The following is a 22,734-nucleotide window of genomic DNA, read 5'->3' on the forward strand; positions in this document are numbered from 1 at the left end:
CACTTTGAGAACCTCAGATGCCAGGCTCTACATAAGTGCAAAATGTGTATCTATTGTCAGTTATAGTCAGCTTTCACCTCCAGAGGCCTGGTCTGGCATAGCTTAGAGTGCAGCAGCAGAAAATAACTCTTCTTTCAGTTTTTTAGACCATCCAGGGAAATTTTTTTTTATAAGGATGATTTAAATAAATAAAACACAGAAAGGGTTTTGTGTTTTCCTACTTCTATAGTTTTTAGGGTAACTTAATCTATAGAGCCCTATTGGCTTAATCCCCATGGAATTGTGTAGGCCTTTTCCTATAGAGGCATTTTTCCTTAAAGCTAAACCGCCCTGAGTGTAGTTTGAAGTGCATTGACAAAGCTGTGGGGTGGAAGTTTGCATAATTCCTGGCTCTTCTAGTCCTATCTGCTTTCACTTTCTGGACCTCAAAACTTCACAATGAAAAGAAACCAGGCAGCATTGCAAGTAAAAAGGAATTACTAAAAATATATATATTTTTACTTTGTTTAAAAATTCCTTAAGTTGGTTTCAGGGTTATTGCCTCTAAATTCCTCCCAGTGGTCAGCATTTTAAAAAACACTCAACTACTAATAAACACTGAAGATTTATTTACAGCTTATCGTGCATCTGAACATCTGTTTCTCCATCACTATGAGGTTCTCTTGCAATGATTTAATGCAATTCCCTACACCAGGGTTAAATCAAGTTGAGAGGTTCTGACCATGAGCTTCATGCCACGAAGGCCTGTTCTACAAAAACAACTCGGCAGTGGAAATGTCTGACTCGAATTCGGAAATATACTAAGTACAAGGGGGAAAAAAAGGGGACCAGCCAACCTAGGCTTGGGTTTCAGCTTCAAGTCTTTTAGTTCGAAAGGAAGGAGCTTTAATGTGAAGAAAATTACTGGAACAGACCAATTCTACTGGATCTAAAGAAGTTGTGTTGTGTATTTTTCGCCCCCTTTCATCCATCAAGTATAGCCTTATTCTTTTCCTTGGCTGGACTTCAAGGCTAAGCACTGAGTTTTGGGGAGTGGGGGGGCTTGTATTTTTTTTTCTGCGGGTATTTAATAAAGCCTTGTAGTGTTCCATGTTGGCAACAGGGCAAATCATAATTGTAGCAGGTGGGGGTGGGAGGGAATGGTAACTAAACCCACAGCAACTGATCACAGGAACTCATTGGCTGACATCTAATGCCTTATTCTGGCAGCAATCTGGGCTTTAGGAACCTGTGTTTAGTACCAGAACGAGGTTTCATGACGTAAGGTGAACAGCCCCTTTAAACATAGAGGATTTATATGCTACAAGCCTAGAACAGCATTCTTACATCACAACCGAGGAGCTTTGAAGTCAAGGGCATAGTAAATGTTTACTTCATTTTGCTGTGATTTTCTAATATCAGACAAAAGCAGAACTTAAGGAGAGGCAAGTAAGGGACAACCACACCTTCTGCCCCTGACTCTCAGAAGTCTGTTCCAATTTTGCACCTATGAATAGCTTTTGGCTCTCATGCAGCACTTGAGGTTATAGCACTTGAGTGCGCTAAGTGCTATAAATATGCTGGCGATTATCTGCACTGCAAAGTTGTGCCTGTAATTATTTGTGGGGGGCAAAATTGGATGCAAAAGTGAGAAGATCGGGGGCCTTAAGGTTCTGCTAAGAAATCTTAAATAAGATTAAGATGGTAAAAATCCTTATCATTACTCCCCTTTTTCCTGCCTCCATTCCCTCTCACTCCAGTGTTGTAAAGTGGCATCATTATTCTGTAATAAAGTAACTAGTTTCAGATCCTGGTAACATGTTGCACACACCCTTCATGCAGAAACTTAGAATCCTGATAATGGGACATGAAAAACCGACCTTATTAGCCCATCTCGTCCCTCCTGCAGGACTGTTCTTAGTGTTTTATCCAGTCTAGTTTAAAACATCCCAAGTGAGCAGGGAGTTAGCTCCCAGGGTTAGATGGAAGTTCTGAACCAATTTGGGGTCATAACTCTGCACAGTTTGTGCAGTGCTGTTTCCCATAACATTGATGAAGTTAACTCCAAATACTGGCAAGGGAAAGAATTAATGCTTCCATTTGACAGCAAAGGCAATTTTGATGTAGCCTGCATCCCATTACCTGCCAGTTAAAGAAGAAAAGGAGTACTTGTGGCACCTTAGCGACTAATCAATTTATTTGCTCAAATAAATTGGTTAGTCTCTAAGGTGCCACAAGTACTCCTTTTCTTTTTGCGAATACAGACTAACACGGCTGCTACTCTGAAACCAGTTAAAGAAGCTCATTCAAGCAGACTGGGGCAATACAGCATCTTATTTGACCAATGAAACCTGATGATCTTTCTCCCCTTTCCATATGCCGAAGAGAATTTGATCTGCCTTGACTTGTTTTGCACCGACTTCAGTGAATATAGTAGGATGAAGATGAGATAGGATGCAGGAACCTTTTAACATCCAAAAGCATTTGAAGATCACTGGGCCTTTCCTGTCCTTGAGAAAACAGTAACACAGAGGACACCTGAAACAACAACCTCCTCCTCTCTTCATATCTTTGGTGAAAGTCACAAATCAACCCCCCTCTTTTGCTTCTTTGCATTCCTCCCATTTATCAAGTCAGTTTTTTGTTTTCATTCCTCTGCACCAGGCCAAGTCTCTGTGAGAGGCAGGAAGTGCTGTAATCAGAGGAATGTTTCTAACTTTAGTTCTTTTGACTGCAGTGACAATTGCCATGTTATTTTATTTAAATAAACGTCTCCTTTTACTGGAGTGTGAATTAGCCTCTGTGTCAGGCGGTACACTCTATAAAGAGACGAGTCCAGGAGACTTGTTACCAAATGGTACAACTGGGGCTTTAGGCAGGAGAATACTTCTGAATTAAAGTTCTTAGCCTGTGTCAGATCTTAACTGATAGTACTGCCAGAATTTCACAACCACATGGGGCTCCATGTTCTCTGGACCAGCAGACTGAGGGTTTGATGGATATGATAGTTTCAGTCTTGGATGGATGGCAAGACTCCATTACTCTGACTTCTGTTGCAAGCTGTGTTTTGCTTGAAACTGCACTTCAGAGTTTCAGCCAGTCACCTGCAGCGTTCAGGAAGATGTTTTTGTTTTGTTTTCTCTGATGCTCAACTGGCCTTATGTATTCTGGATGGTTGTTTCTTTCTTTCTTTCTTCCTCTGAAGCATCAGGGATTGGCCACACCTAGGTACAGGACACCTGACAAGGTGGACCAGTGCACTGAAGTGGTACAGAGAATTCTTTTTCCTTGATGCTTGGCTGGTGTGTCTTGCTCAGATGCTCAGGGTCAAACGGATTGCTGGATTTGGGGTTGGGAAAGAATCCACCCTTCCAGGTCAGCCTAATGTTATAATAACTGCTGCCAGTGAAATGGGAGTTCTGACACTGATTTTGATAGGAGCAGAGTTAAGTCAACACAGAATACTTTTGAAAATCCCACCTAAATGACTTATCCAAACCTAAAAGTAAGTAATTGACAGGATCAGGAATAGAACCTAGGCAATTCTGACGCCCTCATCCTCTTTTCTAATCCATAGACTAGATTGCCTCCTCTTGCAAACTGTCCCTAGAATTATACCTATTGATTCCATCCATTTGTTTTTAAATGATTGTATTTTAAAGGTGGAGTTTGGATGTGTACACATCCCCTGCCCCGCTTCTGTTAACTTTGAGTTCAGAAACTTTTGAATGAAAGAGGGAGGCAAAAGAAGGGGAATAGCCAAACCCTGAATACTGTGGAGGGGGAAATGAAAGGGAACCCTCACTCAAAAGATAGTGGAAGATGTTGGAGGAACCAGATAATCTCTGTTTAGGAGTATAGGAGAGGTGGGGATGGAGAAGGGGTCTGCTGGATTGACTTCTCAGCAGGTTGGCATCCTTCCTTGGTCCTGCTGTGCTTTGGCCCCTGTTGTTTGCTCTCCTGGAGCTTCCTTAAAGCAGCAGCGGCAGCAGATTGAGCCTAATTTCTCAACCCACCTCGTAAGAAGAAAAAAAAAAAAAGTAGCTTTGGGGAGTGAAGACTAAGGGATGTTGTTTTTCTCTGAAGCGAGTTATTGACAAACAAACTGGCCAAGCTGTTACTTTTCCGTTCTTTCTTGTCAGTATCACTTTCAGATCTTCTGGCTTCCACATCCTGCCGAGGTTGCAGTTCATACAAAGTAGCAAGATCATCAAAGAGAGGATAATGAATTAAAAAAAACCCAAAAAACTGTTTTGTATGACATGTCTTCAAAGTGCCTTTTTAAAAGTTCAAAGGACATAAAGAAAGAAGGAGATCAAAATCAAAGGAAGATGGTAGAGAAAATTAAAGCCTCCAAGGAACTGTATAGCATGTTTTCCATAACACTTTCAATGCCGAAATCAAAAGTTTTCCCAGCAGAGGGCTTTCTGTTTATGTACAATTAATGCAAGGGAAGCAGATTGTTTGTTTGTTTTTTGTTTAGTTGTGGAGGTTTCAAAGTAGCTCAACATGGTCCATGCAGCTTTTACCTGCGCTCACCGGTAACAGGTGCCAAGCATTACATTTTATTCACCTTCTTGTTTGAAATTCAGCTCTGATCAGGGAGGGCTCTGAGTCCATTCCCCTAGGCCCAACTGGCAATTGTTGCTATCTACCAGCTCATGGGTGTGGTCTGCCTTTTGAAGAACTGCTTTGTCCCAGGGGAGGGACAAAAATGAGACTTGATGATAATAATGCAATAAGCTGATTTCTTATTTCTGTGTAGGCTCCCCACACCTGGCTCTAATAGAACTCAGCTACTGGGTTACCGATTACCACCCCCTCCAAGTTTTCTAACAAATCAGGTTTGTATTTAATGTAAATCTATCAGTAGGTACTTAGACAACCCTCATCTTCATAGCATCTTCTAACACAGAGCCAGATTCTGTGGTCTGGGTTAAGGCAATTTCCAACCCCTTTTGAGGCAAAGGGATTTTCTTGCCTGAGTACAGACTGTAGGATTTGCCCCTGTGCTAGAAGATAGAGAGGCAGTATATCCCCAAACAATGTACTGGGGATTCGGGTTTGCCACAGGAGGCTTTAAACGCTAATACAGATAGGAAAGCGGTGAAGATGCCCTAATAAATTAAATGAATGGCTCTTAGTGTTCAGTTCTGCTCAGTCAGCACCATTAGTTTTATAGCTTTTCTGCTTGTCAGAGAGACAGAGGTTCCTTTGCTTGGCTGTGTCCATCTTATTAAACAATATGAAAAATAGCAAAATATACGAAGTTGGAAAGAAGCCAAGCTATTGTACGACTTGGGGCCACTTCCTATCTGCTTTATTAATGGGTGTGACCTCACTGAGGTCATTTGGAACCACTTCAGTGAGTGAGGGGAGCAGGACTGAAGCCAAATAGGAGGGATGTACCTTGGAAAATGCATTACTAACAATCTTACGTTACCAGTTTGGGAGTCTTTGTTCGTATAGTTCCATTGTGGAGATGGAAAGGTTGGAAGGTAGCTGCATCAGCTAACTGAGGAAAGTAAAAGGTAACTGTAGCACCTATCTGTGGAGGGAAGGAACTCAAAGAAAATAGCAACAATTTTCTTGGTGTCCCTATAAATCTCTATAGAAGATGTATGGATTGTTCTTTGTTACAACCCAGTCTTGCACCATCAGGCATCAAGTGCATTAGATTCATTAGGGAAAAGATCTTTCCTTATTTGATTGCTATTCAAGAATTTATGGGGCCAACACTTATTTGCCATTCCTCTTAATGTTCTAAAATCCTTCATTTTACATGGGTACAAATCACTGAAATTTGTTTATTGACAGCTTTGAAAGGCTGGTATTCAGAACAAACAGGTTAGAAAACCTTTGCTGGGCACTTTCCTGTTTAATTCCTTCTACCTCTTTTTTTAATTTTGCATCTTGCTCTGTTCCCTGCTTTAGGCAGCCTTCTGAGGATAATCGGTAAGGATGACTATATGGGAGTCAAATTAATTTTTCACTGTGGATTTGAAAGTTCCTGGTGGATCTGAACTCTAGTGTAGTGGGTGGTATTTCAGAGGAGAACTGGAGCAAGGAAAATTATAATGACTTCCATTTGTATAGTTTCTTTCACCCAGAAAGATTCCAACTCATTTTACAGACTATTCAGTAATTGCTCCACCCACTTCCACTGAAATGGGTCCTCTGGGGTGGAATTCAGCAAGTGTTTAATAGCACTCGGCAACAGTAGGAGAGTTTGCAACTTCATTTATTTGCAGCTATAGGGAGAATTTAGGGCAAGCAGAATATAATTCCTCGAATTGGAATTCGGCCTAGATACTGGGGCTAAAACCTGTACTGTCTCCCACTTCCCCAAAGTGCCAGGTGATCTTGTGATCTTTAATAATACATGTGGTTAGACCCTCAGATTAAAATTTCATTTGAAAGATGGCACCTCCTTCACTAGAGTTCTGCTAAACACCATGCCGGGGCATTGGTTCAATAATAACCTTGAGGGGAAAATGCCACCTATTGAACACCACTTTCTGCAATTTCTAGATTTTTCCATGGAGGTACACCTCAGCCTTCTTGGTTTATGTGACAAGATCGCAGCCCAAGGGGTATGGTTTCAGGCCTAGAAAAAGGCCTAGGGACACTTTCTGCCTCCACACAAAACACATGTGTAGTACACCTGTCTTCACATGGCTAGGAACTGGGGGGGCGGGGAATTCATTGTCAACTTACACTGATATGCACTAACTTTTCACCTGTGGTGATCTGAGCTCCAGTCTTGGCTCTTGGTAGGGAACTCTTTCTGATCTCCTGCTGGTACGACTAAGAACAAACACCACTGAAGTTGCTGGAATTACACAGCTGTAAAACTGGTATAAATAGGAAGCGAAGAAACTGCCACTAGTAAAAATGCATTGGGGCATCATTTCCTACTCACAGGTGGATGCTTGTCACAAACCCACAACTTGAGGACCCAAGACTGCCAGCAGAAGTTTTTGCTGGTCAAGGTGTAGTGGCAGATCTGTATGTGCGTGTTGCATAGAACCTGGCCCACATTATGTTTCATGTGGAATTTCGCTCTTTTCTAGAGGTGTTATTTCTAGGCTCTTTCCTTCTTCCTCTTTAAATTGAAAAAGGTTATGCAGATTCCTAAATGTTCCTCTATTTTCTTTTCTATACGTATACAATTCTGTATTTTCCTCAATAGTTTCTTTTAACTAACAGTTGCTGAATGAACTCTGGAAATGTGAGTATAAGTCAAAGTCAATATGTATCACGTTTCACAAACTAGAGAATAACAATGTTTGGAGAGGCTTTTATGGCCATATTTGAGGGGGCGTGGGGAAATGTAAATTACAGACTTAAAAATGGGTTAATTTCACAAGATTAGGGGGTGGGAGCAGTGGGAAAATCCCACTTCCTACCCAAGGTAACACTCATAACTTTCTCCACCTACACAAGCCACATGTACCCTCAACGCTGAGCTGGATCATCTTTTGTGTTTCTCTGGCAAAACCTGTAGCACGATATTTAAAGTCCATATGCAAAGGCTTCTACACACAGCCCACACTCAGTCTTTTAATTAATGTGTAATTGGTCAGAGGGGTACTGTCAAATAGCTTCCAGTCTGGTCTATTGTACTGTGTTTGAAAAGTCCCAGACCAGAAGGGATAATAAAAGCAGAAAGACCCATCTGTTCGAATGATTAGTTCAAAGTATGAATTTTGGTCCTGTTTCTGTTTTTGACAGTTCTGCTCAAAGTGCTTCTTCCTGCACATCCATGACTAGTGTATGTTGGGTTTATTCTGAGCTGAGGGCTGAAGACAAAAATGATGTTTCAAAACAAAGACTGGTTCTTATTGTTTTAATTGATTTAGGTTATTTGGAGGCTATGTCTTCAGAGGTCAATGGGAATTGTTGGGGCTCCGCACCTCTCAGAACTAGGAGTTTTGTATCTGGCTGTTGTTTCCATTCTTTTAAACTTTTGGGAGGGGTCTCTGGAAATAGTGGGTAGGATGGTTAAAAGGCAAGCAATATGCTTTCCTATTGAAAGCTGGTTACCATGTTAATATTGGGGACGCAGACAGGCCGCATGCAGGGCAATTATGTTATTTCCTAACTCTACTTTTAATCCACCCCAAAAATATGTAAGAAATGACACAGTCGGCCTTATGAGAAAGCAACATGCATGACTGGCTGGAGACTTAAGAGCAGAGTTGCCAAAAGAGTGGGTGAGAGTCGGATTTGATCCAGAGGAGATGGCTGGAGATTTCAACTTTTGTTTGAGGTGGACAAGATGAAGGATGGACAAGTTGTCTCAGGGCACTTTTGATGTTATCAAGTCAGATGTGGAAAAAGATGGACCTCAATCAGATACAAATATGCCAAAATCCCGATGTTTCTATTTCAAGTGTATGGCACTATTGAGTATATGGATATATCCATAATCTTGCTCCCCAATGAGGAAAGCATTCACTGGTGCCTTTTGAAGTTCTGGCTATAATACTGCACTGAAGCCTCTTTGAACTGAGGGACAACTTTAAAAGAACTAAGATTTTTCTCTTCTTTCTCTCCCCATCCCCATGAGACAGGATCCTACTCACGGTTGGTTAGTGTGATTCTTTAATTCTTCCAGATGTATATGTGGTTTTTAAAAAGTAATTAGTGGCTATAAATAGCATTTTACAATTCCTGGCATTTCTCTTTGACATATGTACATGTAATTAGGCTAATAGTACTTGTTTGATACTGTTACAGAATATAAATTTGGGATGGTTCCCACATGCCAAGATTTAAAGCAGTGGTTATACTGGTAGATTGTCGGCATCTGCAAGCAATCTAGTTTACATATTATAGTTACATGGCATCGATTAGCCACAAACTGACATTAAGATTACTGACAACAGTTAGAATGAGTTAAAATGGTATCATGTGTCCCCACTAGTAAAGAACTGGAGATCTGCACTGCAGATTGTAGAATTCAAACAAGTCCTGCAATTTACCCCAGCTGTTAATTTTGCCTTTTTCACTGCAAGGTCCTGAATGTAACAATGATGTCTCTGGGAAATCCACAGCTCAGCTACACATAGAAATCTGTTATTATAGAGTGGTCTGGCTGGTCTTAAAAGGGTCTCTTAATATATCAGGCAAATGAGTACATTAGCATAGATGAGAGTATTTTTTAGAGGTCTGACCAATGTTCTTATTTGGGTTAGTCTCACTCATAATTTATGCCTCCATCTTTTCTATAGTAGAATTGAATAGTGTCCAGAATAAATGACAAGTCAAGCTCAAGTCAGATAGACCATCTCTCATTCTTTACCATATATGTACTGCATACAGTCTGGGGGAATCCCCCATTTTTTTGTATTTATAGTTGTGTGCATTTTAAAATATCTATGTAACCATAGATGTCATATGTGGTGGTGGTATCTATGTGATAAAAACTGTATTTATCGCACACCATTGACCACTTTACCTGCACTCTGTCAGGACTGCTTCAAACTTTCCAAACTGCTGAGTAGTTTCAAACAACCCTTTTATTTTTAATTAAATAACTGCCAGAGAAACCATTTCCTTCTCTTCCCCTGCTATGGAATTCTCCCTCACTTAGCTCACCCGGCAACAGCGCCACCAACACATGATAGTTATTACCAAAATAGCTGAGCAACACACAGCTTTTAAGGTATTTGTAGGGAATATAATTTTAGAGATGGAGAGCTGAGGTACAGTGATCTGTCCAATAAAAGTCCTGTGGTAGAGCAGGTAACTGAAACCAGGTCTCCCAGCTTCTAGGTCATTTACCCTAGTCAGTGGGCCAATCTGTCTTCCACGCATCTGAGGCCCGGTGGTAGCGAAATTTGCTCCTGCTCCAATAACTGATCTAAGTCTCATGAGCTTGCACAGCTAGAAGGGGAAAGGTTTTTTGTTTGTCTGGTTAGCTTTTACTTCCAAAGAGGTGAGATTCCCAGCTTTCCCTGGGATTCACCAAATTGGGTTCAAGCCTGGAAATATCTTGAGAGTCAGGCTTTAAAAACATTACTTTATTTTGTAGAGAAAAAAACTACTTTGGGGGGTTTCTAAATATTATCCACTAAGTGTATCTGAAGTAGAGTTGGTTGGAGATTTTTTGACCACAGGCCTTTGCTTCAGACATTGGTAATTTATCAAAACAGAAACTTTTCACAGGAAAGGGTTGATTTTGATTTATTTATTTATTTTGACTAGAATACATTCTGGAAAAAATAGTCATGAAAATTTTCTGGTTTTCTGGTTCAACGTGACTTTGTTTAAAAATGTAAGCTAATTTGTAAAAATTATTTTAAATAAAAAATTGTAACAATCAAGATTTTCAGCATAAAATGTTTTGATTTACCTAAAATGATATTCTCCCTAGATCTTTGTTTCACAAAACTTTTCATTCCAATTCGAGATGGGAAAACTTTTTTCAATATCTTGAAAATTTTTGTGAGACAGGAAAACCATTTTCCCACTCAATCTAATCTGAACAATCCTATACAGCTGGACTAATGTTAATGAAGACAGAGATTTTTATAGGTTGCTTTCTAGCACTATAAGAATAGTACCAACAGGGCTCTGTTTACTTATACTGGTAGGTATGGAAATCATTACAAATATGTTTTTGTGTGTGTGTGTGTGTGTGTCCGTCCGTGTCCCAGTAAAGAAATCCAATATTGTTTCAGATACTGTCTCTCTTACAAATCTACTCTGGTGGAATTGCTGCTCTCTAATTACACTGACTCTCCACTAATCCATTACAAACTCTCCCTTTCTAACAACCAGACACCACAGTGTAGCACAGAGATGTAGAGATGTGTATCAGTACACCCAATGTGTACCCACCAGTTCACCCACACATTACCTGCTGACCTATCCAACGGATCAACTTACAAGGCTTCTGTAACCTAAATCCTAGAAACATCTTCTGGAGCTATCTCTAAGGAGCTCGAAAAATATTTTCCTCTAAACAGTAATGTTCTGCACAGCTGACTGCCCCAAGGCTCTGATACTGTTCTGGCTCTTCAGTCAGATGGTCAGGACCCACAAGAATATGAAGGTGGGACATCCATTTCAGGGACTCCAGGGAGATGTAACTACATGCTCAAAAAGTGGCTGGAGAGAAGAATAGATAGTCTTCTCTTTTTAATTTTAAGAGTTCCCTAACAAAGTGAGAACATTAGACTTTGGATTTCATTTCACCTCAGGGAAAAGCCATGGAACCTGACTTCCATGTGGCTGAAGCTCAGACACATAGGCAGTGCCCGTGGTCAGTGGCTGCTGTAAATAAAGGAGCAGAAGTTACTTGTTTTCTGGAGGCCAGCATCCTTGTCCTCTGAGTGATATGCCATGTGATTGCTTATCTGTATTCCCAAGGACACAGAAACTTGGTTTGCAAATTTTTCTAATACCTATGACAGCAACAGTGTTTTCCAACTTGTATTGGTGGTGAGGCCAAATCATGCATGTGACCACTTTATTGAATTAAAGTACTTAGAGAAGGGTGTGTGTCTTCCAAGCCTGAAGAGCAATAAAAGAATGCCAAGCCCTCCTTCCCCCACATCTTTTTACTCGTTCAGTAACTTCTGAAAGACCTGTCTATTCCATTTAGCTTTTAGGGTATAATGTTTGGCCATGCAGTACTTCATATTATAGCAGGGAGGAAGAGGAGTCTTGAGGGAAAGTGTGGGTCTGCAAATTAGAGCTGGGAATGGAACCCAGATTTCCTTTCACAGACTCCCTGTTTAGACTTGGGCAAGTCACCTAAATTCCCTCTGCCTTGGTTTCTTTATGGGTAATAATACTCCCCTACCTCCTGAGGAGGGTGAAGCTTGTTAATTTCCTAACACTTACACAGGGTAGATGAGATGACGGTCATTGCATAAATGCAAAGAGCTTTTATCAAGGATTGGACACTTTGAAGTGGCTATAATAATTACTTGAAGGGTTGCCAGCCCTGAATGCTTAAAAACCATGAACCAGGGCCCCAGAAATCATGAACCTGGCTTAAAATCATGATATATTGATACAAAAATAATATATTTGGTGGGTTCTGTTATTTGCCATCTAGTTTCTGAGTCTTAAGGGTACACTTGAGTCACATTTGTAGCTTTTCTCTGCAACCATGAATGCTAGAAACTTGGGGACAGGATGTTAAATGAAAGCTGAGATCCTCACACCATCATTTGACTCCAGGAAGGGAGGATTTAAGAGAAAACACCAAATATTGTGAGACTCGCAAGAAAACTGTGAGGGGGGCAACACTGTAATTTTATCCATTCATATCTTTAGCTGATAAGCTCGTCTGGGCAGAGACTCTGATATTTACTTATAATAAAACACACAGGATCAGTGAGGTCACACCTTTCCAAATGCAGGAGGTAGTCTCCCCAGTAGAGAAAAAAGAAAAGGAGCACTTGTGGCACCTTAGAGACTAACCAATTTATTTGAGCATAAGCTTTCGTGAGCTACAGCTCACTTCATCGGATGCATCCGATGAAGTGAGCTGTAGCTCACGAAAGCTTATGCTCAAATAAATTGGTTAGTCTCTAAGGTGCCACAAGTACTCCTTTTCTTTTTGCGAATACAGACTAACACGGCTGTTACTCTGAAACCAGTAGAGAAAGTATCATCTAAGTAAGAAAGGCCGTGTCTACACTAGCAAGCTTATCGCAGCACAGCTGTACAAATGCAACTGCACTACTAGAATATCGCTCGTGTAACTGCTCTGTGTCTACGGGAGAGAGCTCTCCCGTCGTCCTAATAAAACCACCTCAACGAGCGGCGGTAGCTATGTTGGCAGAAGAAGCTCTCCTCCCAACATAGCACTGTGAACACTACCACTTATGCCAGTGAAACTTACATCGCTCCGGGGGGGGGGGAGGGGGTATTTCCACACCCTTGAGCGACATAAGTTTTGCCAACATAAGTGGTAGTGTAGCCATGGCCTAATACTTGGTTTGTTCAGAAGGTGGGTAGGCTCTTGCCACTCAGCCCTAGTACAAATGTAGGAATCCGTTGACTGTTAGTCCATCAGAAAATGTAACTGAGTAAAAAGTCTTGAAGCCTGCATAACTCGGCAATTGCAGGAAACCTTTCCAGTAATGAATTTTCAATGAAACGTTTTCTAATTATAGAAAATTATTTTTGCAAACGTTTTCCTGGGAAGGGACTTTGAAGCTATGCCTAAATAGGTGGAAGGGTGGGATGCAAACAGTGCCTGGAATAAAAATCCAATTACATGCAAAATGTATTTATTATCAGACTAGAAAGCAAGCCAAAAACCTGGTGCTAGTTTCTGGGCAGACTGTATTAAGGCTTTGTTTTAGGTGTGGCCCCTTAACTGTTTTTTACAACTATCTTAAGTGAAGGGTGAATTCACACATCAGTTTGAATGATTTTTTTAACTCAACCCATAACAAGGTTTCACCCAGCTCATAACTATATATACACACATATATATACAGGAGACAAGGACCTAGGTCTGGATCATATGTCTGACCACTCCAGGACTTGGATCTGGGGGTTTGGTTTGGCCAGTAGAGAGATTGGGAGCTAGTCGTAATATTTGTATTGGAATCCAAATAAGAACTTCCCCAAACACCCTCAGACTCTGGAGAAACTTGGATCCAAGTCTGATCTGTATAGATTGGGTCCATATCTAACACACTTAGGTATCTATTTCTTGATTTATACAGCATACCTCGCAAGTATCAAGACAATGCATGTCATGGCGTGTGCGTAGAGATCACTTGACCTACAGTCAAAATACAGCCACCTCGGATGTGTTATTCAGTATTTCTTAAAGGAGAAGTTTCAAATAACTTCTCCATTTGAAATACAGGGAGTTTAGGGAATATAATATGGGTACTGTTTATGTGCACAGCATTGTCTTCATGGCTCTGTGATTAGCAGAATAATTTAATTAGAGGCCAACTGTGAAACACTCCAACAATGGTTATTATCTCTAACTATATATATTTATATATATATATAGAGAGAGAGAGAGATGTATATGATTCATAATAAGCAGCTTTAATGAATGTATGCTGAGTACTGTAGATAAACAGGGAGTTATTTTTAAAAAGATACAGTAGTTGACAGTAACTCCAGACAATGCAATAGCTCTATTGTAAACTGTAGTGTTGTGGACCATTGCTGTGGTACTTTTTAAAATATGGTGCAACCTTGATTACCTGAATCTCATGGAGGGCACAGAATAAATTTGGATTATGAAAATTTCAGATAATAGAAGGCACTGACAATACAAGTAAATAGATATCGTGGGACATAAACCTGTTTTGGATAGCAGAGAGTTGGGGATAAATGTGATTCAGGTGATGAGTCAGGTTTGGAAGCCTATTTTCATGCGATCTCTTAGCAAACCTCTGAATGCAGCTTCCAGGTATCTCATTGTGATTGCTCTTTATTATACCAGTTAAGAATTAAAGATCAGTCACTTCTTTTTAAAGTCAGTGAAGGTAATTATACCACCATCTATTTAGCTGCTGAAGAATTTACCATTCAAGTAGATAGTGCCCTGCTTCACTCGAGCTGTTTAACAGTCCAACAATATCACATTACCCAGATTGTATAAAGAGTATGAATGATTTCCGCTCGCAGATATCTAATGGAGGTATCTCCTTACAAAGCCCCTACTTCAGGCCAGCTGAATGCCTTAGCAGTGCCTCAGAAATCCCGCAGCCTTAATCCCTTTAGCAACAAAGATCTGTTTCTTTGCTTAGCATGAAGTAGGCCTCAGAGGCCTGTGTGTGCCTTGGCCTGTAGGCCAGAAGCCTCCTGTTTACAATTTCCCTATTCCTGTTTTTAATGTTGTTCTGAAAGCAGCCACAAAGGGCTAGTTTTGTCCAGCAGGAACAAGGGAGCTATTAGAGAAGGACGGAGGAAGGAAGGAAGGGAGATCCAAAAGGAGCAGCCCAGGAGGGATTAGCATACACAGCTGTTCCCTTAGGGAGAGGAGCTTTATGCTTTTTTATAATTTCCCTCTCATTTACATTTTTTAATATCTTGTTTCTTTGTCACTGACTCTCCATTTCTTCAGAATCATCTGCCCATTTTATTGGATTTTTTTTTTTTAAAGGCATATTTGACCATTGTACTTTTGGGCTGCTAGGTTAAAGCTTGCAGTTTATATCAGTTGTGCCTCAGCTTTTTAAGTTGTCTTGCTTTCTTTGCTTAGACCATAGCTGTGTCTCTTCCTACAGGCCTGCTTTCCCCACTGAGGAGGAATAGTCCCATCTACGTATGTATTTATCTATTATAAAATAAAATCCAGCAGATCCTCGCCAATTCATGCACATGATGGGAAGACCCGCTGCTGAATGTTGCCAATTAGCAAGTAAACAAACAAACAGACCTAGGTTTCTGCACTACCTTTATGGGCTTTGTTCTTGTATTCAGCAAGGATAGATCAGTTAACTATTTATAATACTGATAGCTAATTGGTAATGTAATTTGCAAAAAAGTGATGAAACCTTAGCTGTTAATATGACACCTCACTACAAATCTCTGCCCTTAAATCTTTGCTGAGGAGTAGGGAGAAACCGCTGCTTTTGTGTGTGCCATGTGCCATTTTTATGTAGAGTTTGTTGATAGCTAAAAAACTGCATTAGCAGCATCCTTTTACCATTTTTTCATTCTTTTCATCCAAAATGCTCTCCCAAGACCCCGATCCTGCAAATGCTTAGGCATGTGTTTAACACCGAGTACAGGAACAGTTCCATAGACTACAATGGGACAATTCTGCAAGATTAGAGTAAAGCACATGTGTAATGTTTTCAGGATCAACGCCCTATTTCACTGGATTTCAATGGGAGTTATGAGACGTATCTCTAAATTTTCTCCCCAAATGCCCCTGTTTGTAGGGGTCAAATGTTGGCAGTTGTGAGTGACTGTCTTTCTGTAAAAGTCATAGAGAGGTGCATTCAGGTTCTGTAGCTTACTCTTTTTACAAAGCGATTTTCACGCACATCTGTAATAATTTATATTAGCCATCCTAACTATATATATTTTTATTTAAACTAAATTAATATAAGAGCAGCTGTTTTCTTAGTCATGAGAGGAGAACTCATGTATCTGACCACATACTTTTATGACTTTGCATATTGGTTATTTTTGGTGCATGTGAACAGCCTTTGCATTTCTTTTGTGAAAGCTACAGCTGACCCTTCCAAATAATGAAGTTTCTTTTTTCCATAGAAGAACTTTAACATGGGCTTGACCGAAAGCCCATTGAAGTCAATACAAAGAATGTTCACTGTATCCAGAATTGCAGTCCACTCATGGCAATACACAGGAATAAATCAGGGCTTGAATTGTACTTCAGAAACTCTGGTGTTTCACTATATCTTAACTCAGTGTAAGGGTTCCCACTGAACCATTTAGAATGTCTACAACTTTACATGGAGCTTCTTTAAAAGGTCTTTGAACTTAAAATATTAAGTTGCTTTTAAGGCAATGCATCATAGGGCGTGTTGGAATCAAACGCTAGTCGCAAAGTTTTCGTGTACTTAGGATTGTTCAGTGCTTTTAAATTTAACTTGCTTCTGTGAAAATATCATTAATGTATCTAATACAAGCAGAGTGTGTTGTTTTCTTTAATAGGACTTGAGTAACGGCGAGCAGGGCTGTGATGAACATTCTGCCGATTCACTCGGGGACATCCAGTCTAAACCCTTCCTTCCTGCCCGAAGTGGAATTATCATTAACTCGTAACTAGTTTTCAAGAGGAACATTTTTCGTAGGCTGTGGAGTTCTGCCAAGAATTTTTCAATTTTTACAAATTTAGAATAGTCTAAACTAGGGGCCAACAAAAATGCACTTACTCTATAGCAGTTAGCCAAGGCCACGTACCACAAGCACAGTAACACAGCCTGAGTTATCCTTTCTAGAACTGGCTGGTAAAAACACTCTCTAAAAAGCCACAATTGCAGCTGCTCTTATTACTCATAATATCCTTCATGGAGAGGAACTTGAAAATAATTCTTTAGCGAACCTAAGCTTCAACGACCCCCGATAGACTTCATTTTTGTGCAGTGCAGGTTTCCTTTGCAGGATTATAGACCTGAGACTGTCATTATAGTGTTGATGAGAATGATCATTTTCTCCATCTTTACTTGCCTATGAAAAAATAATAACAAAAGGAGTAAAGCCTTTGCTTTTTCTTTTCTTGTGGAAATGAATGGCGCAGCGATATTATTCAGCTTGCTCATCCAGGCAGATATATATTCCTTTCTGTTTTCACCATGTATTTATTAATCTAACAAATATATGTATCCACGTATGTATGTAAAGTACACTCAAATAGTATATTTTAGATCCTACTGGAGCTATCTGTCCAAGCAATGTTTTGTAGATGTATGACTATATTAATATATGTTGGGATTTTCAGTGCGGTGATCCTAAGGGAGTTACATGCTGAACTCACATTCAGTTTCAATGACATCAGAGTTCCTACATCCCTTGTGCTTCTATGAAATGTCAAACCTTAATTTATATTTCTCGAATGATAGTATGTCTGTTGCATTTGCATGTTTACACAAATAATGATAAATGGAAAAGCTAATTTATAAGCAATGTCACAATTTTAGAACCTAGGGTGAAAACATGATCCCATTGAAATCAACAGCAAAAATCCTATTGATTTCAATGGAACCATCCAGTATTTCACCCCTAGTATCTCAGACATTTTTGGAAATAATAATAATTGCTGTATATCCCAGCTCTGAATCTTTCCTTTCCAATGATATATTGCACCCATTTCTAGTCCTGTTAGGTCACAATTAACTGGAGCTTTTACCTAGCATTGGTATGGGACTGAAAATTGCCCATCCTGCACCTCCGACCAGTGTAATCCTGGTGGGAAATTTCACATTTGATGGGGAAAGAAGCAAATATTTTTCTAGCACCGTTTTTTTTTTTTAAAGGTGGCTCTTAGTTTTCTCAGGAGTTGGAAGTAGACCCAGTGGAGATGGATCTGGGGCAGAGTGCATTTCCCCTCCCCCATATTTAGAATTTTTAGCCCAAATTACACTAGTGCATGCACTGAAAACATGACACAAGGGAGTGCTGATAAGAAACCAATCTTTATTTACCGGCACCAGTCAGCTGGCATAGATCAGGGTTACAAAAGGTCTATCCCTGTCACATGGCAGGGGATCATTACCCAATCACTCCAGTGGCTTCTCTGACAGTCTGAGTTACAGGACTGACGATATTCAGTACTGCATTAGTGACCAGTTTAAGATCTCATCAGTTAAATTGCATAATTTTTGTAATAATAATTTGTAGATCTTTTTAATGCTATAAATGCTCTGCTGTTTTACGTGGAATAAGATTTAATTTTATCTAGGGCAGAAGGTAATATAACCCTTCTTAACCAATATATTTTGCATTTATATTTCATGCTCTGAAATACAGTGTTGACATAAATCATTTTTAGTCCTAGTAGGCACTTTCAATATAATCTCTTTCTCTTCATTCACATTCTACAAAACTGGTAAGTTATTTTTCTTCCTGAGATGTAGGTAATTGTACTATATCCAAAGAGACTTAACTTGTCTTGAGCGAAGGCATTTAAGATAGTCCATAAGCATTAAAGAATAGATACTTTTCATGATATTTTGACCTCCTTTCTGGGTGTCTGCGATCAGGGTGAAGATAATACAAAGGGTCATGGAAACTCTAAAGAGCCAGATTCTCTGGTCTGCTAAGTTTGTGGAACAAAAGCAAACCATCCCAGTGGTGCCTGCATATAGATTATGGGTGAAATAATCCCTGTGCACACCATAACATGCGCCATCTTGATACATGTGAGGGCTGCTGCTTAAATCGAGAGAGATCTAAGTGTATATTCTCTCTGTGTAGGAGAAAACTGGAAGAGGTGGATCTGCCATCTCCTGTATCACCCTGGGGCAAGGAGAAAAATGATGTAAGGCCAAGAGCAGATGAGGATAGCGAGGGTGCACAGTTGAATAAAGTTGCATTACATCTCATCCTCCACTGCTGTGAGGTTCCTGGTAGTGGCATGTTAGAGCTGGTATCTTGCAGCTCCAGCTTGTGCCAGGACCAGGCAGTTTGGGATCAGGGGGCCAGAAGCAGAGACTGGGAATTGCTAAGTACTTTGCAAGATCTAGCTCTTAATAATGGTGGTTAGACTCTTTACTTCCCATTTACTTCATCGGATGCATATTGTAGCATGCTGTACCTCACGAAAGCTTATGCTCAAATAAATTGGTTAGTCTCTAAGGTGCCACAAGTCCTCCTTTTCTTTTTGCGAATACAGACTAACATGGCTGCTACTCTGAAACTTTACTTACCATGATGCCTTTATATGTGAGAAATGGATATTTCTGTAAGTTTGATAAACTTTTGTACTGTCCTAACCATTCTTACTCATGCTGGGATAACTCTCCTGGTTCCAGTGAACCTTTCTGCTCATTTTGATGGTTCTGCATCTAGTTTCATTCTTGAGTGTCAGGTTCGTACGAATCCGAGATAGCTCGGAGCTGTAGATTCAGACACGGATCTGGAGCATGTGGCTCCAGACTTCTAGTGCAAAGACATCATTTTAAAAAGCATGGCTGGCTGTGGAATAAGTATCTGGGTCCTGGCCACCTTGCAGCTTAGGGGTATTCGGATCCTGAGGTTTGGTTTGACCCATTTCTAGGGTGAAACTGAAGTTTCTCTGTAAAACTCAAATAAAACCAGTGAGGTTTATGTGATTGCTGTGAAAATGGTGAATTTTGATAGCTTGGCTAAGAAACCAGCAACTTTTCTAACAGAAAATCCAAGTGGCAGAACCAACTGGTTTCAGAGGAACATTTCCCCAGATCTCTCCATTTTACTGTCTCCAGAACCCAGAGACGACATAAGGATTTGGCAGGACTTTCTTTTGTAGGGTGACTGCCTTGGCCGGGGGATCTGAGAACAGGCACACTTCATGCATTTTATGACAACAGTTTTGCAGAGCTCTAGTGCTAGCACTTTGTGTTGCAGAATTCAATAAAAATGTACAGTGAATCATGTCTGAAGTGACCGCTCAAGGGACAAACAAAAATCAATTGCTTCACAGAGCAATCGGGGTGGGGTGGAATTCTGTACAGTGCCTTGGGGATTCTTGGGGTAGTATCTTGTATAAATTCCTTCGTAAATTATATTTATAAAGGAAAATTATTTTTTTTCCTAATATGTGAGAATAATCCTCTGAGATCTCTCCTCTCCCCCTCCTTTTTTCCCCTCTTTTTGTGCTCTCACTCTTAAAGGCCCCACATTATATTTTCTTCCAGCTCTCTCACTGCCACTCTTCACATTGGCTATCAGAGAGCAACATCAAGGTACTTAGTACTGCCATGAGTTCCAGGGATTGGTTCTGTCTGTCTAATATATTTTAACTATATAGCTCTCACAGGTATAGGTAGAGCTTCCATCTCTGTAGTATCAAAGCACTGTCTGACAGCTATTTGAGCTTGGGACCTCAATTTGGATCCTTTGCTACGTGTTTGTGCTGGTACTAACTCAGACTGTCAGGTCAGTCCAGGAAAATAAGGGTCTAATCTTAGAAACTTTTACTCCCAGGTAGTCCAATTTAAAACAATTGGGCTGTTTGAATGAATGGGACCTAGACGTGAGTTGAAATGTAGCAAGGACACTTTCTTTGACCTCTTTTCCTCACAATCCATACTGTACTGGGGCAGAGACCATGGGCAAAACTTTCAAAAGCACCTAAATTCCTTTTTCAAAAGTGACTTTGGCACTTAAGCTCCTAATTTCCATTAAAAGTCAGTGGAACTAAGGTAGCTCTCTGGCTATATCACTTTTGGAAATGACACTTAGGCTCCCACATCAGTCAGGTACTTCTGAAAATTTCCCCCTATATCTTGTGCAGCTCCCCCTGTGCGATGCCTGATTGGGGCTTTTGGAAGCTACTGTAATAAAAATAAATAAAAATAATGATATGGTCTAGTGACTGTAGCTGGCACTGGGAATATCTGCTTTGTTTCTCCAAGACAAAAGCTTTCATCCATGCTAGACAGAGTGGGAAGGAAACCTATTTCCCCTCAAGGCCCCTATTTTTGCTTGTTTTCTTTTTTTATTCTTCTTGTCACCAGGTTCCTCTGAATTCAGATTTGTCACCTTATAAAGATGTGGCTTGGGTGAGACGCTCTAGTCCTTACCAAAGAACAGCAGGATATTGAAGGATTTGAACTGCAATCTCTGAGCTGCAGCAAACGTGCCTCCATAAGCCAGCTCATTTCCACGCTAGATGTAACTCATTCAGCTCTTGATTTCCTTGAGTTAATACTCATTTCCGAGCGTTCATGTTTCTGGTCACTAAATCTTTTTGTTTTTCTTTCTAGTTGAATTATAAGTGAATCTAGTGCCAGTGAAAGATGCCAGAACGAGAGCCCTGAAGAATGAAGTCCTCTATTTAGTGACAGGATAGGACAAAAGCAATGCAAGCTTCCCCTTCTCTGCTCTGCTGGTGTTCCTTAAGCCCTCTCCCCTGACTGGTGAATACTCTAGGTGTGAGCTGGGAGCTTAGTCGCCCTGCTTACTCAACAATTGGCTTCTTCTGAGGCTACCACCAAGTTGCTAATATTTAATGCCAATTGTGGTGTGCATGGCTATCCAGGACAACTGGACTGAGACCATCAATTTGCTTCCCATAGGCTGGTTAGTAGGCTCTTTAAGTGCATTGTTTTGAGGGTAGCAGGAAAAATTCAGGCCACTGTCTTTGCCCCTGAAATTTCCTGTGCTGTTTTAATAGGTGTAATGTGAATGAGTAGAGTCTGTTCCCTGCTCCCAAACAGAGCATGTCTGTGCAGGCACACACTGGGTTAGAGTCCAGAAGTCATACCTCTTTCAGGGCTGGTCTGAGAGGAAATCCGAGGATAGAAAAGATCTCCTGGGGAAGCACAGCACAAGTTCTGCTTATGTTCCTTACTCCTCCACATGGCACATAAGGAGTGAACATGAGCAAGCCATGTAGAGCCTGCCTTTTTACTTGTGGACCCAGAGAGTTTGCAAGTCCCCAGTACTGTGGTATTCCCTCTCTTCCCCCCTGCCCAGAGCGGTAGAAGATATCTAAGAGGGAAAAGGGGGAGAGGACGGTGTCCTTTTCCTCCCATCGTTCTACCTGCCAGTTGCCTCTGATAGATTTTGAAGCCAGAAGGGACCATTGTGATCATCTGGTCTGGCCCCCTGCAGAACACAGGCCATAGATTTCACCCAGTGATTCCTGCATTTAGCCTAAAAACTTGTACTGAAACTGGAGTGGATCTTGTAGAAAGACCAATCCAATCCCAATTTAAAGATGCCAGGTGATAGAGAATCCACCCCATTCCTTGGGAAGTTGGTCCAATGGTCAATTGCCATTGCAGCTAAAATATTGTGCCTTAATTCCAGGATGAAATTTTCTAACTGAAATTTCCAGGCTTACTTCATGTTCCTGGGGCTGCCTGTGACTGAGGTCTTTAGCTCTTACTAGAGGCTGCTCCTGCCCTAATCAAGACCTGTTACTAGTTCTTCCCTCTCCCCAACAGAGCTGCACTGACTTTATAAAAACCTGCTCTGGGGCGGCTTCTAGGGCCCCAAAGCCTCTGAGGTTGTTCCCCTGCACCCACCTGGGGCTTCCTCTGACTTGCTCTGCCTAGCTGCTCCACTGCATCTGTTTTGGGCTTCCTTTGTCTTCCCAAACCCCCCACCCGCACAAGAGCCATTCTTGCCACTGAC

General features: G+C 40.7%; 1 long non-coding RNA gene across 2 annotated transcripts in view; it reads left to right on the top strand.

Moving 5' to 3' along the window:
- The window catches only part of LOC122466824, a 79,670-nt gene that overhangs the window by 39,686 nt on the left and 17,250 nt on the right, over positions 1-22,734 (top strand). The window contains exon 1 of one of the 2 annotated variants that reach the window (XR_006292684.1): positions 17,693-18,499. The exons of the other annotated variant lie outside the window; for it this stretch is intronic. This is a non-coding gene — a long non-coding RNA (uncharacterized LOC122466824). Of the gene's footprint in view, positions 1-17,692; positions 18,500-22,734 lie in introns of those variants that run through there. 2 annotated transcript variants of the gene reach the window in all.

The sequence above is a fragment of the Chelonia mydas genome, chromosome 8 (genome assembly GCF_015237465.2).
Source record: "Chelonia mydas isolate rCheMyd1 chromosome 8, rCheMyd1.pri.v2, whole genome shotgun sequence".
Classification (NCBI taxonomy): Eukaryota; Metazoa; Chordata; order Testudines; family Cheloniidae; genus Chelonia; species Chelonia mydas.